Source organism: Misgurnus anguillicaudatus, chromosome 5 (assembly GCF_027580225.2).
Source record: "Misgurnus anguillicaudatus chromosome 5, ASM2758022v2, whole genome shotgun sequence".
Taxonomy (NCBI): Eukaryota; Metazoa; Chordata; class Actinopteri; order Cypriniformes; family Cobitidae; genus Misgurnus; species Misgurnus anguillicaudatus.
In genome coordinates, this window is record NC_073341.2 from 11,625,312 (window position 1) to 11,646,865 (window position 21,554).

The 21,554-nt window shown below is 36.7% G+C and overlaps 1 long non-coding RNA gene across 1 annotated transcript; it reads left to right on the forward strand.

Annotated features, from left to right (window-relative positions):
- The first annotated feature begins 3,064 nt into the window (after window positions 1-3,064).
- Window positions 3,065-6,281, forward strand: LOC129413779 (uncharacterized). Its single transcript, XR_012369566.1, has 4 exons — window positions 3,065-3,183; window positions 3,416-3,518; window positions 4,507-4,687; window positions 5,210-6,281. It is a non-coding gene; the product is annotated as an uncharacterized lncRNA (long non-coding RNA).
- The last annotated feature ends 15,273 nt before the right edge of the window (window positions 6,282-21,554 follow it).

Consider the following 21,554-nt stretch of genomic DNA (forward strand, 5'->3'; position numbering starts at 1 on the left):
ATCACCGCTAAGGCAACAGACGAGTCGCACGCGTTTGGTCAGAATCCAATTGGCTCATATTTAGGACATAATTGTTGTTCAGGTGCGGTCATTTAAGAAATCCTAAAGTTGGTGCAGCATAACATTTAATTTGCGTATGTGGACTATGGAGTTATCTATAGTGGTTTTTACGTTACTAAGGTCAGAAACATTATTGGATGACTGTTTGATAATCAGCTAATGTATTAATCACAGAAAGCTGCAGTGACTGCATTATATTATGTTGCTAAACAGTTGTTCTAGCGTTTTTAAACCAATAGTTTTATTAATTTCGCGCGGAATGCAGTTCGTGAAATAAGCTCTAAATGAAAAAATAACCGATTTAAGTAAATAATTGTGTTCATTGTAAATCTGCTCATCTAAACATACAAGGCGGAACCAATCGATCACAGAGAGCGATCGCTGCTGACACCGTCAGCAGCACTTACATTCAGATTACAATAATATTTCACATTATAAGTGTTTTTATATCAAATAAATGCAGCCTTGGTGAGCAGAATAGATTTATTTAATTATTTAATATTATTTATATAATTAGGCTAGTTTGTGCAGTTACATTTATGTCAATTGATCGTTAGAAGGGATTAAAATTGATTGTGTTATGTTCTGTAATTGTTGTTAATAAATCTGTCAGAAGAAAGTGTGTAAAAGTTTGACTACAGTAACCATATCTAACCAAGCTTCAAGTACCAAGATAATTATTTCTCTGAATTCAGATCAACTGTTCATTTATGCAGTTTATGCTTTATTTATAGGTAGCATAACTGTTACCTTTTTTTTTACAGTTCTGCATATATAATATGACAAACCTAGGAGACTTTGCTGTAAGAGAATTAATCATGTTTTTGTTTTCTTTTCTCAGGTCCGGTCAGTACCCACCACCCTTCCCTGTTAACATCACCCACACTTTATACTTTTTCTTAGAAAACCAACGTCTCTTTTAAGAGCCACTTCAATAGACCCTTTTACAGCCCACGTGATCAAATAGCCTGCGTGCGCATTTTGGCAACGGAAGTGATGTTATCTCCCAGTGGTTCTAACGTGTAAGCAACTCAGAAAGTTTATTAAAACGATTTCCCCACATCAAAACGTCTGGTTGTAGCATTTGGTTGCACTAATATAATATATGTTTAGTATTTGGCCATCTTCTAACGTCTTCTATCCACTCCACTATAGTACACGGATCTGGTAACTGTGTAGAAGATAAGTCAACTTTTTAAACTAACTTTCTCTGTCTGTGTTGCTTCACTGCTGATTCTTGCCGTGCTTCCGTTGCCAAACTGCGTGCGCATACGTTGCCACGTCATCATTGTGTACAAACAGTAAAAGGGTCACTCACTCACTCTTTCGCAAGCTTCTCTGTTTTCAAGTAAGTATTGTAATTTTATTCATTTTACTCTCTCTCTCACTGTCCAAAACACTTAGCCTATGCCTCTTTGTCTGACCAATGTAGTATTGTTGAAATGGCTGCTGAGCAAGACAGAGGGAGAGCAAAGGATGTTATTTTCATAGCAGACATGCTTCTTTCTCAAATCAAGGTGAGTATATTTGTTGAGATTGTGTTCTTGCAGTATTGTGATAATTCTAAAGTGTGTGATTTAGAGTGCAATAATTGTGTGAACTGCTCAAGAGTTGGCTGTATTTCAGTATTACCATACAAATACAGTTTCAAATGGTACGATAAAGAATATGCATTACCTGACACTTGGTTGAATGAGCCTTGGCATGCATGACAGAAAGGACAGGTCTCATCTGCAGTAAAGGCCTGAGTTCCAACATGGAGACTGACGCCTTCTCAAGGTATGGCCAATACTTGCAAGCAATATCTGTTCAAAAGAACTCTCCGTTTGTGGCTGCTTGAAGCTCCTTCTGCAGGTATAGGTGGATAAGAAAATATTACTCCCCGGCACATTAAGAGCTTTGAGTAGCACTCGGTGTCTGCAAACAACCACCTCAAGGGCCTCTTCATCAAGTTTGCTTACTTTTCTGTTAGTTTCAAATTACATCACACCAACAGGCATCTTTATAATGATTGTAGACAATAAAGGTTTACTTTTAAACTAAAGGTTTTTCAGGATTCATGGAGCATTAAAAAGTTCATCTTCTGCTTTCTCTACTCCAGGTACACAAACTAGTTGAAAGTCAGGGTGACAAATTGATATGTAATAATGAATGACCAAGCTATTAAACTAACCACTTTGGGTGCCAGCACACATTCCCATATCCAAATGATTATATTTGTAAAACGCACACCTAACCTGTCAAATGTCTTAAAATACCCAAAGCAATGTTTGTGGTAACTGTGGTATAAGCAGAATAATTGACTCCAGTCCTTTAAATTATTTGAAAATAATGCACACCTGCTGCGTAGCAGCCCACTGTCAAATATTCCTTACGTATTATATAAGCTCACAACAGCTGGGATACATTAACTATTTAATAAAGCAAAAATTACACATTTCAAATGATGGATTTAAATCAAAAAGTTTATTTTTCCTTAAAACTACAAGAGTAAAAGAACTAACTCTTTTGACTGACGGAATCTGTAGGTTTTTCTGTTGCCATCTGCACAAAGAGCAAGCATTGTTGGGTGCACATGCCGGGCAGGTGAAGTGCTCTACACTGGATGTTTGCATGATCACAAGTGCAGAAATGTGGAGGTCTCACTGTAGGCAATAAACAGACTGAAAACAGAAGTTCAATAATTTGTGAGAAAGCATTAACAATGGGCACAGTAATATAGCTTAGAAAAAATGAGGCTGACAAATCACAAATAATCTGGTAGAACATGGATACCTGTAGCTGAAGCTTTGTATCTCTTCACTTCTGCTTCTTTTTAGTAGTGGACGTCCTTCAGCATTTTCTCCACCTATCTGACATTAAATGTACTCCCTTTAATGGATATTGCTTTGCCCTTGGGTTCCTCTGCCTTGCATAAAAGCATTATCCAGCAGATACATCAAGGTCTTATATTATGACTGAGTTATATAGACACAAAGATTTTTCTCACTTTTAAAGATTGCAAGGACAAACATATTTTTATGGCATTCTTTCAGAGACGGGAAGATTTGAGCAGTGAACTGGGGTGTCCTGAGAACATTGTGAATCAGTGGGTACAAGATGTCAGACAAAAGGCTACTGATGGTAATGTATTTTATGGACATTATTGAAATTGGTTTACAATATTGCAGTGTGATAATCAATTTTGTAACTGAGAATCTTTTCCATGTATAAGTATTTAAGTAAAAGTATGTCCTGTTTTAATCGCAATAAACTTGTGTCCTTGTAAACTCCTTTGAGACATTAATTTGATTTGGGACATGTACAACCTAAAAGACATCATAATCATTTACTTGTATTATTATTTTTGCTTTAGGATTTGGTAGGTACAAGATGTGATGACCTACATAACCTTCAGAAATGAATTGAACAAATGTTTCTTAGTCTTCATCGAAAAGCCAGCCTTTATAATCACACTGGTATGTTGATAACTCATCTAAAACATTTAGTCATTTTTGTTGATTGCAGTTATACCAGGGGTATGTTGAATGCTGTATTCTGATTGGCTGAGAAATGTTCTGTGGGTATGCATTAATTTCTGATAACTGCACACCTAACTTGTCAAATGTCTTAAAAATAGGCACCAGAGCAATGTTTGTGGTAACTGTCAGGGACGTGCACAGACATTTTGAGGGGCAGGGGCTCAAGTGAAATAAAGGGCACTTCTCATGATTATGTATTTTTTTACTTTTTTAAACAAAAAAGTATATATAAATGCAATTCTGACTTCCTTCAAATTTATTTAAAAAGTTAATTCATTTTATCTTCCTAAAAGGAAGGGCACTTTTTCTCCAGGAATAAAAAGGGCAGGTGCTCAAGCCCCCTTTGATGTCTATGTGTGCACGTGCCTGGTAACTGTGGTATAAGAGGAATAATTGACTCCAGTCCTTTGAATTATTTGAAAATAATGCACACCCGCGGAGCATCCGGTTTGCGTCGTGCCTCATTGCACCAAATGTGCTTTTGCACCAAAAGTGCTTTTGAGAGAAACGACAGATAAAGAACAAACATAATATTTTTTGTCTGTACTTTTAAATTATTGAGTGACACAATTACAGTATTTATTTTAATTTTACTGCTACTCTGAAGATTTAGTCCATTATTTTTCATTAGGGTGATGTTGAAACTAGGTCTTCAGCAGGCTTACACCACATGTGATATAAGGAGAATTATTTAAAGGCTCATAAGCAGCAAAGAAGTTGTTCTTATATAGATATAAAGATAATGGGAGACCATCTTTACTGTGTGAGTGTTTCTTTTTAACCTCTCATAGCCAAATTTCTGAATCAAATATTTTGCGCCCTGCACCAGATTATGGGCTGTACATGCACTGCTTTTGTTTTGCTTGCTTTTCAGAATATACCAGTCAAAATTGTGTTTAAGATGTTGTTATGTGTGTGACTTCAGAATCCAGCAACACCCTCACCAAAAAGATTTTTTTGATGTATACATGTCAAAAGTGCGCCTTCAAGAAGCAAAGATCATTGTGATGAGGGAGATGAGACACCACTGCACCGCACCTATCTCAGAAGCCTGGCTAGGAACATCAGGAAAATGATATCAGAAATGTCTTCAGGCAAAAACAGTGGTAAGAGGCTAATTTTTATTACCATCTTGCAATGATGCATGCCATTGGTTTCTATAAATAAGGGTTACAACAGTCTCAAGACACATGTTAGTTTCACATTCTGAAATCAAGTTCCTTTGTCATTTGGTGATAAAAATCACAGATAATCTAGATGATTAGACACACTGAATAGCAAAAGCGACAATAAAACCCCACTCATTTTTAGATCCTGAAGTGTAACGTTATAGTTTTCTTGTGGTTGGATCTTAATGATCTGTAGTTCTTTACATAGAATAGAAACAAAGAAAATCAAGACACAATGAAAGCATGGCAATTGTTGTATATAGTTTAGAAAGGAGTACATGGAGGTATTTAAATTTATTTCCTAATAGTATAATGTAATTAGTAATACTAATGTGAAATCTTTAGGAATATAATTGGACCTTCATAATGAAAGCAGTATTAACATACAGTAATGTACAAAATAAGCCTCAAGTAAAACCTCTAAGTATTTTCATGCATCCCTTCAATTTTTCCTTTTAGGCAGTATAAGTGAAGAGTGTCATCGCTGGCTACTGTGTCGTCTTCAGAAAAGGCTTGCAGATGTAGAGAAGAAGTTCCAAGTTTGCTCAAGTTACAGCCAGGCTTTGGGACGGTGTTCTTCGCTCCCGGCCCCGGGGAGCCGGTGTCCTGCAGACTTTGGCTCCAACCTTAATCAAACACACCTGAAAGCTAATCAATGTCTTCATGATCTCTAGAAAATCACAGGTACGTGTGTTTGATTGGGGTTGGAGCTGGGCTCTGCGGGACACCGGCTCTCCGGGATGGAGAGTGAAGAACACTGCTTTAGGACCAAATGCTGTTTCTCTGCTGGAGGATGAGCCTGAGGAGATACTGGAGGACCACAAAGAGCTGGATTATGAGAGTTCAGATGACATTTTGGATTTGGAACTCTGAACTGGTGTATGCATTTAGACTGTGTGTCACACTGAACTGCAGGTGTGTTTCATGGAAAACATACAACTATTTGGAAATGTAATGGATGACTGATACAGTGCTTTTATTTTAGACCACCGTTTCCTGCAGTGTGTAAGCAACATTAGCCTCATAGATTGATGGGAAACTACTGTTAAATAAGTTTTTGTATGATAATCCATATCTCCGTTTACAAGCAGCAGGTTAGCTATTAGGTTTCCCCTCCACCTCCGATGTTTCACAGACTACTCCTACAGTCAACTGTGTTGCTGCAACTTGCAAATGCCACAATCCTCTTGCAGTGGTTACTTCACCAAACTGTGCCCAGATCATCTTGTCAACATAATGACATTTACTGTAGAAAAATGTGCAAATCTATTTTGCCTGTGTAACATATGTTACTATTATTGTTATATAGTTTTATACTGTATAAAGTTTTTTTCACAGTGATTGTGGATACTTTTGGAGTGAACTAACTGTATGTCATTAGATGAAATACTTTCCATAAATGACTGATCAATAGCCTACCCATATTTGATGCATGAGTTAATACTGTTGTTACCTTTTCAATGAAAGGAAATGTTTTACAATGCCATTTTCTTGAGGTAACTATTAAACTGTTTCATATATGTACCTGCAAAATTGTAACTGCTGCATAACTTTAGATAATAGTATTAACAAAAGACAGTTCAAAGATGATTAACTTTTAAGTTATGTATACTATAAATACATATATTTACGTATAGTATGTGTGAATGCTTTTGGTCTTTGATTAACCCTTGTGTGGTGTTCGGGTCTGTGGGACCCGTTTTTAATGTTTACTGTAAGAAAAATTATGTAATTAATTGTTGTTTCAACCTCAGATTCATTGGCCTTGGCTCATTTTCTATGAAGAACATAAAAATAAACAACTTTATAATTACTGTACATCGTGTACCCCCCCTACACATTTATATTACATATGTGGTGTTCGGGTCCACTGGACCCGGGGGTAATAAGAATGTGAAAATTGAATTTGCTATGTAACTTTACTCTGTTTTTCTCCTATCTGCGACTCCTGTGAGTGCATGAGTGTGTTTGTATATATGTCTGTACATATGTGATGGATGCATGTCAGAGTTTTGTCCTTCTACTCTTGCTGTAATGCCGCAAGCATCCAACATGTTATATATCATGCATGAACATTTGTCTGCCCCCACTGTCCCAAACACTTTACCTTCTGTCTAACAGGAAACATTCTACATTTTACCATTATATCCCTTACAAAAAATAACCATGGTTTTACTGTAGTAAAAGTGTAGTAAAAAAAAAATGGGTTTACCACAAAACCTGGTGTGGGTGTGTGTGCGTGCACGTGCGTGCGGCCGGGTAATTATCACGTTGTGGGGACCAATTGTCCCCAAAAAGATAGGAATACCAGTATTTTTGTGACCTTGTGGGGACATTTTGATTTCCCCATCAGGAAACAAGCTTATAAATCAAACAAAATGATGTTTCTTGAAAATGTGAAGTAGCAGAAGGGTTTCTGTGATGGTTGGGGTTAGGGAATGGGGTAGGTAAGGGGAATAGAAATAAAATGCATTACATCTATGGAATGTCCCCACAAAACATGGAAACCAGAAACATGTGCGTGCGTGTGTGTACCTGGTATTTATCACATTGTGGGAACTAAATGTCCAACAAAGATGTGTGTGTGTGTGTGAGAGAGAGTGAATAATAGAGAAAGTAAAATATTATCCATGAATTTTCATCATTCTAAGTTATGTTCAATAGCAACACATTGTATAACATGTGTGTGGACATAAGATGGACACATTATATGTGTATAAAATGCAAGAAATGCATACGCAACACAACTACACAGTAAAATTTTGCTTCTAATGTGTTGTGTTTGCTGGCAAGAACAGGTTATGTGTTCAGTGTAAATAATTTCTTAAGATACGGCATCTGTTCAGTTGGGGCCTGTGCTGTGTAGACTGACACAAATGTGTACAATTTCAAAAAGTTCAAAGAATATAACATCAACAGTGATGAAAAACTTGGTTTCATTTATACTTATTTATGATAAAATAGTTTTTCCCCCAAAATCTGGATCAGAATAGAATTTTCTTCTTTTATTTCATATTACCACAAAAACGAATGGCACTTTAGTTTATAAATAGTCCTCTACCAGTGGTAAATAACAAATATTAACCATGAATTCTGTCTATGTTACTTGCAATAAGGCTAAAGTAAACATCTGTAAAAAATATTACATGAATTTGTATGACTGCATTGGTTTAAGATACTAATAATGCTCTGGGTCCAATAGACCCACAAACATCGTCTAAGTAACAAAAATATGAACACCACACAAGGGTTAAATGCTTGTCAGCACGGGAAAGTGCTTTGTAAATAAAGTTATTTTTATTATTTGCTGTGTTTTCTGTATTAAAACCTAAAAGTTAGACATACTAAACTTAACCCAAAGAAAATGAATACAATAGGATAATTGGAGACCCTAAAATTTCTCTGGAGTGTTGTTTCTATTAGTAAATCAGTGATGGTGACCAGTCCGACTTGAGGGTGTAGCATCCAGCCAAACGGATAAGCAATGGATGGATAGAAATAAATAGCCAGCCCCTAACATTTAGTGCCTAAATTTCAATCTGAAACGCAATTATAAATAATGACATTTTAAATGATTTCTTAGCAATATCAGTATCTTTTTCCCCCAATACGTTTACCATACTTAGGCCTATATGTGTCTGTGGTCAGGCTGTTAGCTTAGCAACTAGCATGAACTCGTTTGAATTCTTACAATATGTTTTATTGTTTGGCAATAGCATGTCTGTTAGAAAGTCACTTTATACTATAGTTCTTTTGAAAATATGTAAACAATAGGCTACTGGTCCAGAGGCACTTCCGGTTTTAGTTTGTGACTGTTATTTCACACATAGGCTATATCATTATCTTTAAGATGTTTGTTTAACTTTTTGACTCAGTTCTATATGTTCTGTTGGTTGTAATTTATCCCAACATTTATCTAGTGTTAAAAAACTGAAACAGGAAGTGCTTCTGGACCAGTGTTGTTTACATCTTTTGAAATGGTCTATTTACAACCCTAGTTTGCAAACCTAAAAACTACATATTTAACAGTCTATAATACACTGCAACAGGGAAATTATTTGTAGCTATAGTGTTTTTCATGTCTGGAATATTAAACCCTAACGGAAAAAACAGCATAGACCAGCATAATTCCCATGCTGGTTTGGTGCTTGTTTAGCTGGTCACCAGCATACCAGCACCAAAACACAACATATAGCATGGTGTTCTTGCTGATATGACCTGCATGGGATTGGTGGTGGTATGCGATGACCACCAGCACCAACCCAGCATGGGAATTATGCTGGTCATCAGCAAACCAGCACCAAAACACATCATTTCCCTGCTGGAAAAAAACAGCATACCAGCATGAGTATGCATTTAGGGTTATGCAGAAGTGAAGCACAGTAGTGTTGTCAGAATTAAAAATTATTCATGACAGCAAAGTGAAATTTAATTTGTATCACGTTTTGTGATGCTATCTATCAGTGATCACACCAAACAGTACTCCTCATGATGGAAGAGTTCAAGGGCTTTATAAAACAGTTGGTCTCATCATTGTAGTCCCTTTCTTTTTCTGAATGATGAGACTCACATATATGCATCAATTTTTATAGTTCAGAGGTCAATATATCAAAGCAAAGCAACTGTATATTTGGTTTAGTCCTATGATTAAGCTTTTTAAATCGGCAAGATAGAAATAGAAAGATAGAGCAGAAGCAGTAAAAGTGCCTATTTAATAGAAATTATTACCATTATAACATCAGTCACATTCATAATCTATAGACCTGCACTGTCTATTAATATACTATACATAGTATTGTATTATATTGAGTTTGATAAAGGGGGTCTAATTGCTTCATATATCAGTGCAAAAACAGTAAGTGTTTTCATGGTGCTTTGACAAACAGTGTCAGCTTTGTAAATGGCAAAGAAAGTTTGGGGTGGTTAGATTGATGAAATATAATGTGAAATTAATATTAATTTTCAATAAATCAAAGTATTGTGTTGTGTCACACATTATTAGTTCTACGTCACATGTATAGTAGACCATTATTTGTCAGTGGGTAATAATTGCCTTTTTTACCGGCTACCACCACCAAGTAAATTTCAGATCTTTGGGAAACACTGCAACGTTTAAGAAAACAAGAAGGCATGTGCAAAAGATGGCAAGTAAAATAAAAAGCATATCTGTATGCAATACAGTTTCATTATTGTTCATTATTATCCAGAGCACCTTAATATAACTTGAAAAAAATATGTGCGACCAAATCATATTTTGCGCCAGTAACTGAAAAAGTTGGTAGCGCAAGTGCCACCAGTGGAAAAGGTTAGTGTAGTTCCCTGTTTACCTCAACTTAGATGAATACATGCATATCTTTTTTTCAATGCGTGCACTTAATCTTTGTACAACGCTTCTTGAATGTGTTAGCATTTAGCCTAGCCCCATTCATTCCTTAGGATCGAAACAGGGATCAACTTAGGAGCCACCAAACACTTCCATGGTTTCCACACTTTCCATGTTTTATTTTGTGCCACCATACTTACTCATGTAACTACTCATGTAAGAGTCTTTAAATATATGGAAAACATGGAAGTGTTTGGTGGCTTCTAAATTCATCCCTGTTTGGATCCTAAGGAATGAATGGCGCTAGGCTAAATGCTAAAGCATTCAAGAAGCACTGTACAAAGATTAAGTGCACGCATTGAAAAAAGATATGTATTCATTTGTCTAAGTTACATAGTAAATATTGAAAATGGTGGTGTTTTCCTTTAAGACACACATTTAAACTTCAGCTGTTTTCCTAAAGCTGTGTTTTGGTGGGGTTTTATTAAATCACAGTAGGATATGCAAGTCAACAATGCAAAAGAAAGCCTTCATTGTTCTTTTACATCAATTTTGTGTTAAAGCATTACTTGACTTATTGCATTTTGTTCTGGTAACTCCAAAGAGAGGAATGTGAAGTTCACATTTAACTTTAAGACAACATATGTAATAAATGAATCACAATGTTAACATTGTTTATGTCTCAATTTGGTGTTTTTAACAATTAAAGACAAGCCATGTGCAAAATCATTATTCAACAACTTTGTCTTTAATTATATGGAGAAAATATTCTGCAGTCTAATTCCCCGTAGTTTAAAATCACCTGTGTTTCCAACGTCACAAACATAATATAACCAATCACATCAACACAGTTGAACGCGTGCATCAGTAGTATGTATGTATGTATGAATGTGTGTATGTATGTATGTATGTATGTGTATATATAGTCTAAGCTCAGCAGTTATGCGTCTAGACAGTGGTCACCAATCCTGGTCCTTCAGGTGTGTTTGATTAGGGTTGGAGCTAAAATCTGCAGAGACACCGTCCCTTCAGGACCAGGATTGGTGACCACTGGTCTTAGACCATATACATGTAAGTAGATGCTACATACAGATGTTTTAGCTGTGCAATTGAGTAGATTAGCATAATCATAGATCTGCGCATACAATGTGACAAGCAAAACTTTTTTTATATTATTATATAATATTATTTTTTTTATTATGATGTTCAAAGATGCATTTTAACTGATACAATTCTTGACTAGAATGAGACTTTAAAGAAAAGCACATGAGCAAGGTAAATCTATATAAATACCTAGAGACAAGGAAAGCTCATTTTGCAATGATGCCAAAATCTTAAATTTTGTCTCGACCTTATCTTCTACAAGGAGTTTAATGGGTTGACAAATCCTCAGAACTATGACTTCACGCAGGCCATTTAGTTTGGGCATACTACCTTAATTTCATTATTTGCCTAAATTGTTTTGCATGTTAATTGTGGACAGTAGGTGTTAGTGGCAATTAGATATACTGACAACAGATTAAAATTAACAGTGAACATGCCACTTCTCATTGGCATGACTGAGACGTTGTACAGTACATACCAAAGTTTGCACGGCTCCCACTCCACCTGCTTCCATTTCTGGCCCTAAAAAATAGTGGGACTTTTTTAGTTTCAAATATTTACTGTGTTTACCAATAAGTTTAAGACCATTACATCAATAACAAAACAAAAAAAACTATATCATCCCTTTTCAACTGGAACATTATATAACCTGTGTATTGTTTGAGTTGTATTACATTTAACCTTAATATAACTCTGGATTTGGCAACCCTCTTCACAGGGTAAAAATCCTGTCTCCCTGTCACATTGTGTGGGCATTCAGAATTTCTGAATAATACATTTTAGAAAATGGAATGGGAGTAATAGTCTGACATTTTTTTTATATACACTCCTTAAATCAAATCCGTACTTTCCCATAGAGTGCAAGAACCACCATGTACAACAGTTTCCACACTGCAGATAAGTACTGTTCATTAATTCACAACAGACTGTAATACACTACATACTAGTGCTGCACAATTAATCGCATGTGATTGTAATGCGCATCTCGTCAGTAAATCTCGTCCTTGTTTAGTAGTAAATGGCCATCAGCTGCTTTCAGATGGAGCGCATTTACTACACAGAGCCGTAGTTCACTGACAAGAGGGGAAATATTGCATTAATAATCGCACGCGATTCATCCTACTACATAAATATCCCCTCCTGAATTTAAAGGCCATTGCTGATTCATCTAGTTAGATTGTGATCTTTTTCCCCATCAACCAATTCAAATTTAGCTTAAAAGTCATTTAACTGTCCGTTGTCAACACACCTTTCCTTTGATCTGGCCGCACTGTAGTCAGAGCTGGAAAGCCTTCTTTCACACCATCTGTTTACAACAGAGAAACATTTAAAATGTAGAAATTATTATGAAAATTAGTCCAGTTTATAATAAAAACTTATTTTCATAAAGGCTGCACACGGTGAGCACTGGACGCAAAAGGTCTTGTACAGTCAGGAAGAAATAACGCCATCACAGTAAAGTAATCACAACAAAAAATAGCCTATTATTCCACAGCTTTATAATCTCAAATAGACAGTTTAGACTTGCATGGACACTTGCACGTGACTGGGCAACTGGCCAATGAAACATGATCATTAGCAGTTCCAAGTGGGCTCTAAATCTAACGCAACTAAGCCACACAGTCAACAGAAAGTATGCAGTTTTTCTTTATGATATTATGCAATGAAATATTGTGATAAAGGTACAGAGTCAATATATATTGCACCCCTAATTGGAGCCCACCAAAACGATGTCTTAGATATAGGCAAACACAGGCATGATTTAAGTTATGACAACAGCATTTCATGGAAATTGCCAAACACACACAAAACTGTTATTTGATTGATGGTACCTCTCGTCAAAATTCATGCAATGCTGTTTTCATTACTTAAAGTGGTGGCCAAAATGATTAGAACACCTGACAGATTATTAAACCCACATGGGCTATGAGATAACATTACCGATAAAGTTCTGAGGAAATATATTGACACTATGCCAGAGAGATGTGCTGCTGTAATTGCTGCAAAAGGTGAACATACCAAATAATAAAGTTAAAAGTGGATAAAAACAGTACGACTCACCTCATCTGATATTTGTTGTGCTTAAAGCAACCATTGTTATGAAAAGTAATCATGTTTTGGGATAAAAAAAAATCAATATTTCAGATCTGTCAGGTGTTCGAATAATTTTGACCACCACTGTATATAAATATCAATTTCTGCAACTCCTATTCCAAATGCTTTGAATGCAGGGATCCCAGGACTCTTAATTTGATTACAGTTTCACATTACACAAATTAAGAGTATGGTTTTTTATAAAGCTTAGAATTTATTTTCAATGCACTTCCTAAAGGTCCTTTTTTGCTTACCTTTTCCAAGAGAAACTGGGGAGGCTCTTGGGGGTCCATCTGGGTAATGGGTTTCTTTTCCCAGATTGCTGCAGTGGGGTCCTAAAAGGGATACTGGCTGTCAAATTGGGGACTTTGGTGGTCCAATAAGGGCTACTGGTGGTCCAGTTGGAGCTGCTTTGGTATGAGGCAGGGCCACTGGTACCTGGAGATCAGGTTGGGCCATTTGTGGTCCAGTTGGGGATTCAACTCGGGCTGATGAGGTTTTATTGACTTGTTTTGCAACACCTTGTGAGGTCCCGCCTACATTTTCGAAATACAGAATTATTTAGAAAACACTGATCAACCGTTTTAACAATTTTATAGACCAAACACCTAAACAATTATTTTAAGAGAAAAACGACAATAAAAATAATCATAATAAATTGCAGCCACAGTAGTAACAAGAGATGTAGACCTTACAAATGTAAAAAGTGCTTATTGTTCTACCAAACAGTAATAATTTAAAATAGAAATGTGATGGATGTTTGATAGTCCGGATGTTGACCAATTGTGCCACTTGTTCTACTGGTATACTGAAATTGTATAACTACAATATTCATATTTACTATTTACAGTGTCTACCAATTCAATGTGATAGTTAAGGTTATAAACAAATGATAAAATATATGCAATTGTAAAGTTACTCTGATAGGACCAGTGTTATCACCTTTAGGGGTGGTTTCCTGGTCAGAGTTGATACTAGTCCCAAAGTAAAATGCATGTTTGAGCGTTTTAATTAGAAAAACACCTTGTGCTGACATATCTTAACATACATCAGTGCCAATGTTTGGTCTCTAGATGCAGACACTGGTTGCTTGATTAGTAGTAAATCACCATCACCTGCTTTCAGATGGAGCAACATTTACCACACAAAGCGAAGTACACTGACAAGCTACACAATATTACATTTATCATCGTTGACAAATTGCCTGTGACAGTGAACTGGATATTGCTTAGCTTTTCAGAGAAACACAGCTTTGTGTAGTAAATGCTGCTCCATCTGAAAACAGGTGATGGTGATTTACTACTAATCAAAGAACTGACTTCACTGATGAGATGTGCAGGACAATTTCATGCAATTTATCCTGCAGCCCTATTTGCAAGCATTTGTAGAATAAAATGTCAACCCTTTAATCCACAGAGTTCAAGCTTAGTCTGTCGTCCTGTGTCTGGACTGGATCGTCTGGTGTGTGCATTTAATTTAATTTTAGATTAAACTGACAACCAAGCAGATGGAGTTATTAATGTTATTTTATTGATACTTAAACATGATCAGCTACATAAAGCTAGCTAGCTTTTAACCTCTCCCAACACTTGAGAGCAGTTGTAGCTGCCCACTGTTCTGTGTGTGTGTGTTTACTACTCACTAAGATGGGTTAAAAGAATAGTTCACACTGTCATCATTTACTCACTCATTATTTTATACCTATATGAGTATCTTTAGTCCTTTGAATGCTAAAGATGATAATTTGATGAGCAAGGATGGCAAGGATGCAGTTGACAGTACTCAGTGACTTCCATAGTATTTGTTTTAACTACTATGGAAGTCAATGAGCAACATCATCATACATTATCAAAATATCTTTTGAATTCAATAGACAAAGGGAATTCATACTGGTTTAGAACAATGTCAGAATGAGAAAATAATGACAATGTTAATTATTTGGGTGAACTATCCCTTAAAATTGCATGGGTCACTTTCGAGCATGCATTCAACACTTGACAAATGTGTCACACACACACACACACACACACACACACACACACACACACACGTCAGTTGTAAACTAAAAGCATCAATCACAATCTGAGTACTACATTAGTTGAGAGAAGGCACCACATTTTTACCTGTAATTTGTAATATAATTTTTTTATTTCTTACCTTGAATAGGTTCTTTAATCTTTCCAAGCATGTAATGGATGTGACAGTCAAGTGTCAAAACCTCAGACCCCCAAGCATTTGGTTTTCTTACAGGCCTTGACAAATACAAAACATAACAAACACGCAAAATAACATATATGTTGCTTGTATGTATGTATATAAAACAATAATCGCAATTTCATACCAGCATATCTTCCATATCTTCATCATGCACCCAGCTCTCCCGCTTCTGATCACATTTCTTCAGTTCTTTTTTACCCGAAGCTTATGTGGCTGCTCTACCTTGCATGTGTTGTAGGTTTTGCAAGCTACATTTAGTTGTGTATGGCAGACCACACACACTTTCTAGTTGGTGACCCCTGGCCTGGCATTTCTAATAAAGATAAGAGTAAACAGGAGAGAGTGAAAGAGACTTTGAGAAGTACAAAGCAGGGCAAGATTAAAAAAATTAAAAAGCAATACTTACTTGAGGAGAGTGAGTGAGTTGATTATTGAAGTTTCTCCTAAAAGAGACGTTGGTTTTCTAAGAAAAAGTATAAAGTGTGGGTGATGTTAACAGGGAAGGGTGGTGGGTATTGACCGGACCTGAGAAAAGAAAACAAAAACATGATTAATTATCTTACAGCAAAGTCTCCTAGGTTTGTCATATTATATATGCAGAACTGTAAAAAAAAAAAGGTAACAGTTATGCTACCTATAAATAAAGCAAAGAAATAAATGAAATAATTATCTTGGTACTTGAAGCTTGGTTAGATATGGTTACTGTAGTCAAACTTTTACACACTTTCTTCTGACAGATTTATTAACAACAATTACAGAACATAACACAATCAATTTTAATCCCTTCTAACGATCAATTGACATAAATGTAACTGCACAAACTAGCCTAATTATATTATATAAATAATATTAAATAATTAAATAAATCTATTCTGCTCACCAAGGCTGCATTTATTTGATATAAAAACACTTATAATGTGAAATATTATTGTAATCTGAATGCAGGGCCGGCGCCACGAGGGGGCGTGAGGGGGCGTCGCCCCCTCACCGGCACTTGCCCGCCCCCTCAGATCACCATTAATGTTGAATGGGATTTTATTAAAATTTTATTTAAACATCACATTTGCCTTGTGTATTGTCTTCCTAAAGTGAATTTTATAGTCTAATTATTTAAGAAAACAAAAAAATCAAGTGTGCATGTATTCTACCGTGACATTAATAAACACACGCCCACTCCATGGCTTGTTACACTTCAAGCTGCGCCACTAGAACTGTGAGGTGATGACGTCAAAGCGCCGCGAGAGCGAGACGAAATTACACTTTGCATGATTTCTCGAATCGTTCTCGCGGTACTTTGACGTCATCCGGCTGTCGGTTCTTGCAGCGCCGCATGGAGTTGAACAAGCCTTTTGTGTTGACGGCTTGACGCATGTCAACAATGAGCCTGCGTTCTCAGTCTCAGCGGGAAATCAAGATGTCGAAGTGCGAAAGTATATCAAAAGTTACAGAAAGGAGCGGGAGAGTGACCCGGGCCTGTAGCAATGGATATATGTAAAATAGCACTGCAAATTCGGCATACCGGATTTCGGATTATCACACATCAATAATGCCGTGGCGTGGATTATTACCGGAGCATTTCAGGTGCACAGAACCAAATGTTCGCCTGTCATGTCAATTCTGGCACCATGAACTTCAGCCAGACTGTAGGGGAGAGTGGGGTAAAGTGAGACATTTTTTACATTTGCTCCCCTCTAAGCAAGCTAAAATGATATATCAGTCAAATTTACACATTTCCCATTAATTCAGGATGTTTCCTAGCTATGTAAATTACCAGAATGTATTCAGGACGAAGAGCAGTGAAAATATGATTGTTTTAAAAAAAGTGGTCTTGTGTCTCACTTTACCCCAGCTTAGGGGTAAACTGAGACAGACCAGAAAAATCAAGGGGGTAAAGTGAACCAGCTCGGGGTAAACTGATCCACTTACTTTTTCCACTCTGAAACTACCATAGGAGCACATATTGTAACAGCTAAAATCCTGACAGCTAGCTTGACAACCACACATTCCAGAACTAATGTTGGACTAGTAAAAGAATCAAGGGGATTGGTCAATTAAGAACATTATTTTTCTAAACACTTGAAAGTACAGTAACTCTGAACCAAAATCAAATATAACATAATATTAGGGATGCTCCGATCAGGATTTTTGCAGGCCGATACCGATCACCGATTTGTTGTCTTCGTGATCGGCCGATACCAATGCCGATACCGATTTTTCAAGCTGATATGCAAGCTCTTTGAAGACTGTAACTTTTAACATTTTTTCTAGATAAAGTAATACCACAGATGTTGCCTTTATTATATTATTTACAGTAATTATGTATATTATTGTTTTAATAGAGAATCAAATAAATTAGCACAACAAATATTTCTTCTGCAAAGAGAAATTTAATATGTCTTTAAAAAGGCTTATGTCTGTAAAATCTAATGAAAATAAAACACTTTACAGTCTTTACTGTATGAATTAAATATACACGCATTCGTATGAAGTACAACAGTTCTTTAGTGAAGAGCAGAGAGTGATTTTATTGAGAGATGAATTAGGTTACTGTAGCTTTAAGACTTGACAGAGATCGCTCTGTTCACGTGCACTGATGACAGGCTGCTGTGTGCGCGCGGCGGGTGTATGCAGACGAGAGCAGCTCTGAGGAAAATTTTAAACGCTCAAAACTTTAAAACGCATGCAAATAATAAACTTTTGACATGAGGATGCAATTGTCCGCGATAGATATGTGTTGTATACGCTGTTTGATGGGGATGTGAAGACGGGTCGCGCTGTTAGGACCGGACCGCGTCCTCATAGAAAATACACATATCTCTGTAAAGGCAAAGAGAGAAATGCAAATCTGCACGTCGCTCATGAGCCACGGGTTATAAAAATGCTCTCAATGCGTAAAAACGGTCTCTAACTGCAGCCGCATTCAGAATCCATATGATGACAAAAGTAAACAGAAAGATCGGTTCACGAGATCGGCAAATTTAACGAGGACCGATCGAGTCATTTAATGCCGTTATCGGTCGATACCGATCTCTGGCCGATCGATCGGAGCATCCCTACATAATATTATTCAAAAGTTATATTTTTTGGCCAGTTTTTGCCTTTATTTAACAGTGAGTTTTGGAGAGGACAGGAAAGGACAGGGAGGAGAGAAGGGTATTGGATCGGCAAATGACCACGAGCCGGGAATCGAACCCGGGTCCCAGAAAGTGTGAAAGCACCACACGTCGGAGCGCTGCCCACTATACACCATTGGCTCCGACAATTCAAATTTTTTAAATTAACATTCAAATGACATATAGAACCAGTTAGATTAGAACGCAGTCTGGGGGTCAGAACAAAGGACCCTTAGAGCCAGCTAGTGTCTGCAGGTCAGCGCAAAAGACAATTAGAACCATCTATCAATATTTCTATCCCTTGCAGCTGCTCTTACTGTGGGTTCACACCAGACGTGAGTCCAACGATTTGTGCAAGTAGATTACATTCAAAGTTAATGCAAAGACACGATCAGACGCATCCTCGCCTGGGGCGATGCGAATGACGCCATATGAGCAGAGCATTTGCCGCGAAAACACGCACTATTCACCTCAAACATGTCTTCACCCAAGTTAAAAATATTTATCTCGAGCGAAAAATTAGCATGACACAATGTTAAATCCCGTGAGTAATCTAGAGTGAGTAATGCTACGTACACACCAAATGTGGGGCATCGCGTTACTTGATCTAGATTACTCGCAGGATTTAACATTGTGTCATGCGAATTTTTCGCTTGAGTTGAATATTTTCAAATTGGACGAAGACGTGTTTGCGGCGAATAGCGCGTGTTTTCGTGGCAAACGCGCCACCCATATCACGTCATTCACATCGTCACACGCGAGGACGTGTCTGATCACGTCTTTGCATTGACTTTGTATGTAATCTACTTGCGCAAATTGTTGAACTTGTGTCTGGTGTGAACCCACAGTACCATGATGCCTCGCGTTTGGTGTGTACGTAGCATTAGAGACTTCTTTCCTTCCTTGACCTAAGCAGCTGCACTCTCCATCTCCTCAAGGGGTGTTTTTCCCCAGGCTGTCTTCCTGGTGTATTGACTAGGCATAATGGTTTTTCTGCAATGTTTATAACATTAAAAAGAAAACATATGTAATGTAATATTACATTAAAATATGTTTTAGACTAAACTGAACTTGTGCCTCATGTCTCACTTTACCCCACAGCATTTGTCTCACTTTACCCCACCCCCACATTTTGGAAAAAAACTCTCTCTCTTGGAAATTCAGGCTTATCTTCAGCTAACATCAACACAAGGTTTTATATGTTGGTAGTTCATAAACATGTGTGATATAAGTTTTTCTACCTGAATCAATTTGCTTTGGCACAACAGTTGATTAAGTTGACAGCAAGAAAATTTACTTTTACAAGCAAAAAATATATTTTTGTGAAAAAAACATGCTAACCACAGCAGCATGAGGTCCTGTCCTTCATGGCCAAGGGGAAATTTGAGGGGCTTAAAAACATAATAGCCATAGGACCACAAATGTGTTCTGTTGCCTAGATACAGGGGGTGTCTCACTTTACCCGATGTCTCACTTTACCCCACTCTCCCTACATAGTTTTGAAAAGTTCAGATGTTTATGTTCTTCAGCATCCTTGCAAGTACAACCAACCTATTATTGTTAAAGCAATAAACCCCAAGAAGCAGTGGGTTACCAGTGCATTTTATAACAGCTAAGGGGCGTTGTTAGGCACGACGCGAAGCGGAGTGCCTAAACCCCCTTAGCTGTTATAAAATGCACTGGTAACCCAACGCTTCGAGGGGTTTATTGCGTTTATAAAACGGTTACTTCATATGCATAAAGTTAGCGGGATTTTATAAAATAAAACACAAATAAGTTGTAATTATATTAGTATAAATATTACTCTTCCGCCAAACAAAGTAGTCCCTCAGAATCAAGTGTGACTGAAACAGAGCACAGTTCACAAACAACACAGACGCAGCAAAGATACAATGAAAATATGATTAAAGACGGTGGTGTTTATTTTATAAATCACCATTCATCTAATTTATACATTAACATTTATATTGTGCTGTTGAAGTGATGATCAAATATGCTTGTAAGCATATGCTGAACTCTTTCCCCGTCAGCGTTTTTTTTTTAAGTTGCCACCCAGTTTTAGTTGAATGCCTTACAGAAAAATTATCTTCTTTAAATAAACATAAATATAAAATAAAAGAACAGACCATCCGCTTTCAAACAACAAAAACAACAAAAAGTTTCATCCTACCTTAATTTGTTCTCTTATCAGTTATCACCTCTCAAATTTTCAGCTTAAAGCGGAGATAATTCCATTTTTGTGAAGAACTTTAGTTAGAAATCATCAGATTCAGACATGAACAGTACACGGTGTTTTCAGTGAATGCGTCAGTGTTTAATTTGGGAAAGATCGCCACCCAGTGGATAATAGCGGGCGTATGAACTTCAGTTATAAACTCCTCAGACAACGTTTTCTCTTTATTGATGAGATGACTCAACAGTATTTATTGACATTTATTTGGATATCGCCATTAATTGTGCAATTGTAGACAAATTAAAAATATGATTAAAGACTGTTGTGTTTATTCTCATAAATCAGTACGCAGCAACAGTGGCGCAGTGATACTTATGTAATGTGTTCTGAACCGTGAGGTTACCGGTGTATTTTATCACGGCTTAGAACGCGTTTCAACCAATCAGAATGAAGAACCAGAACTGCCCGTTTTATAATCTGCATTTAACGTTAAAGGTAAGCATACGATCTCTCTCTCTCACACACACCTGTTTATCAGAAGTTAAATACATGTATTATTATTAATATTAATAGATAAAAAACAGACATTGAATTTATTATTAACGAATAGGTATTTGAATTAGCCTATCCTAAAGCATAGCTAAATGTGTAAACGAGTTATTGTCATTGTGGTTCTCTATCTGCTGGTGTTTAATCGCTAGCTTATGGTGCATTACTTGTGGCAGTTAAAAAAAACTACGTTAAATTATCAAATTGAACCAAAATTTTGATAAAATGTTG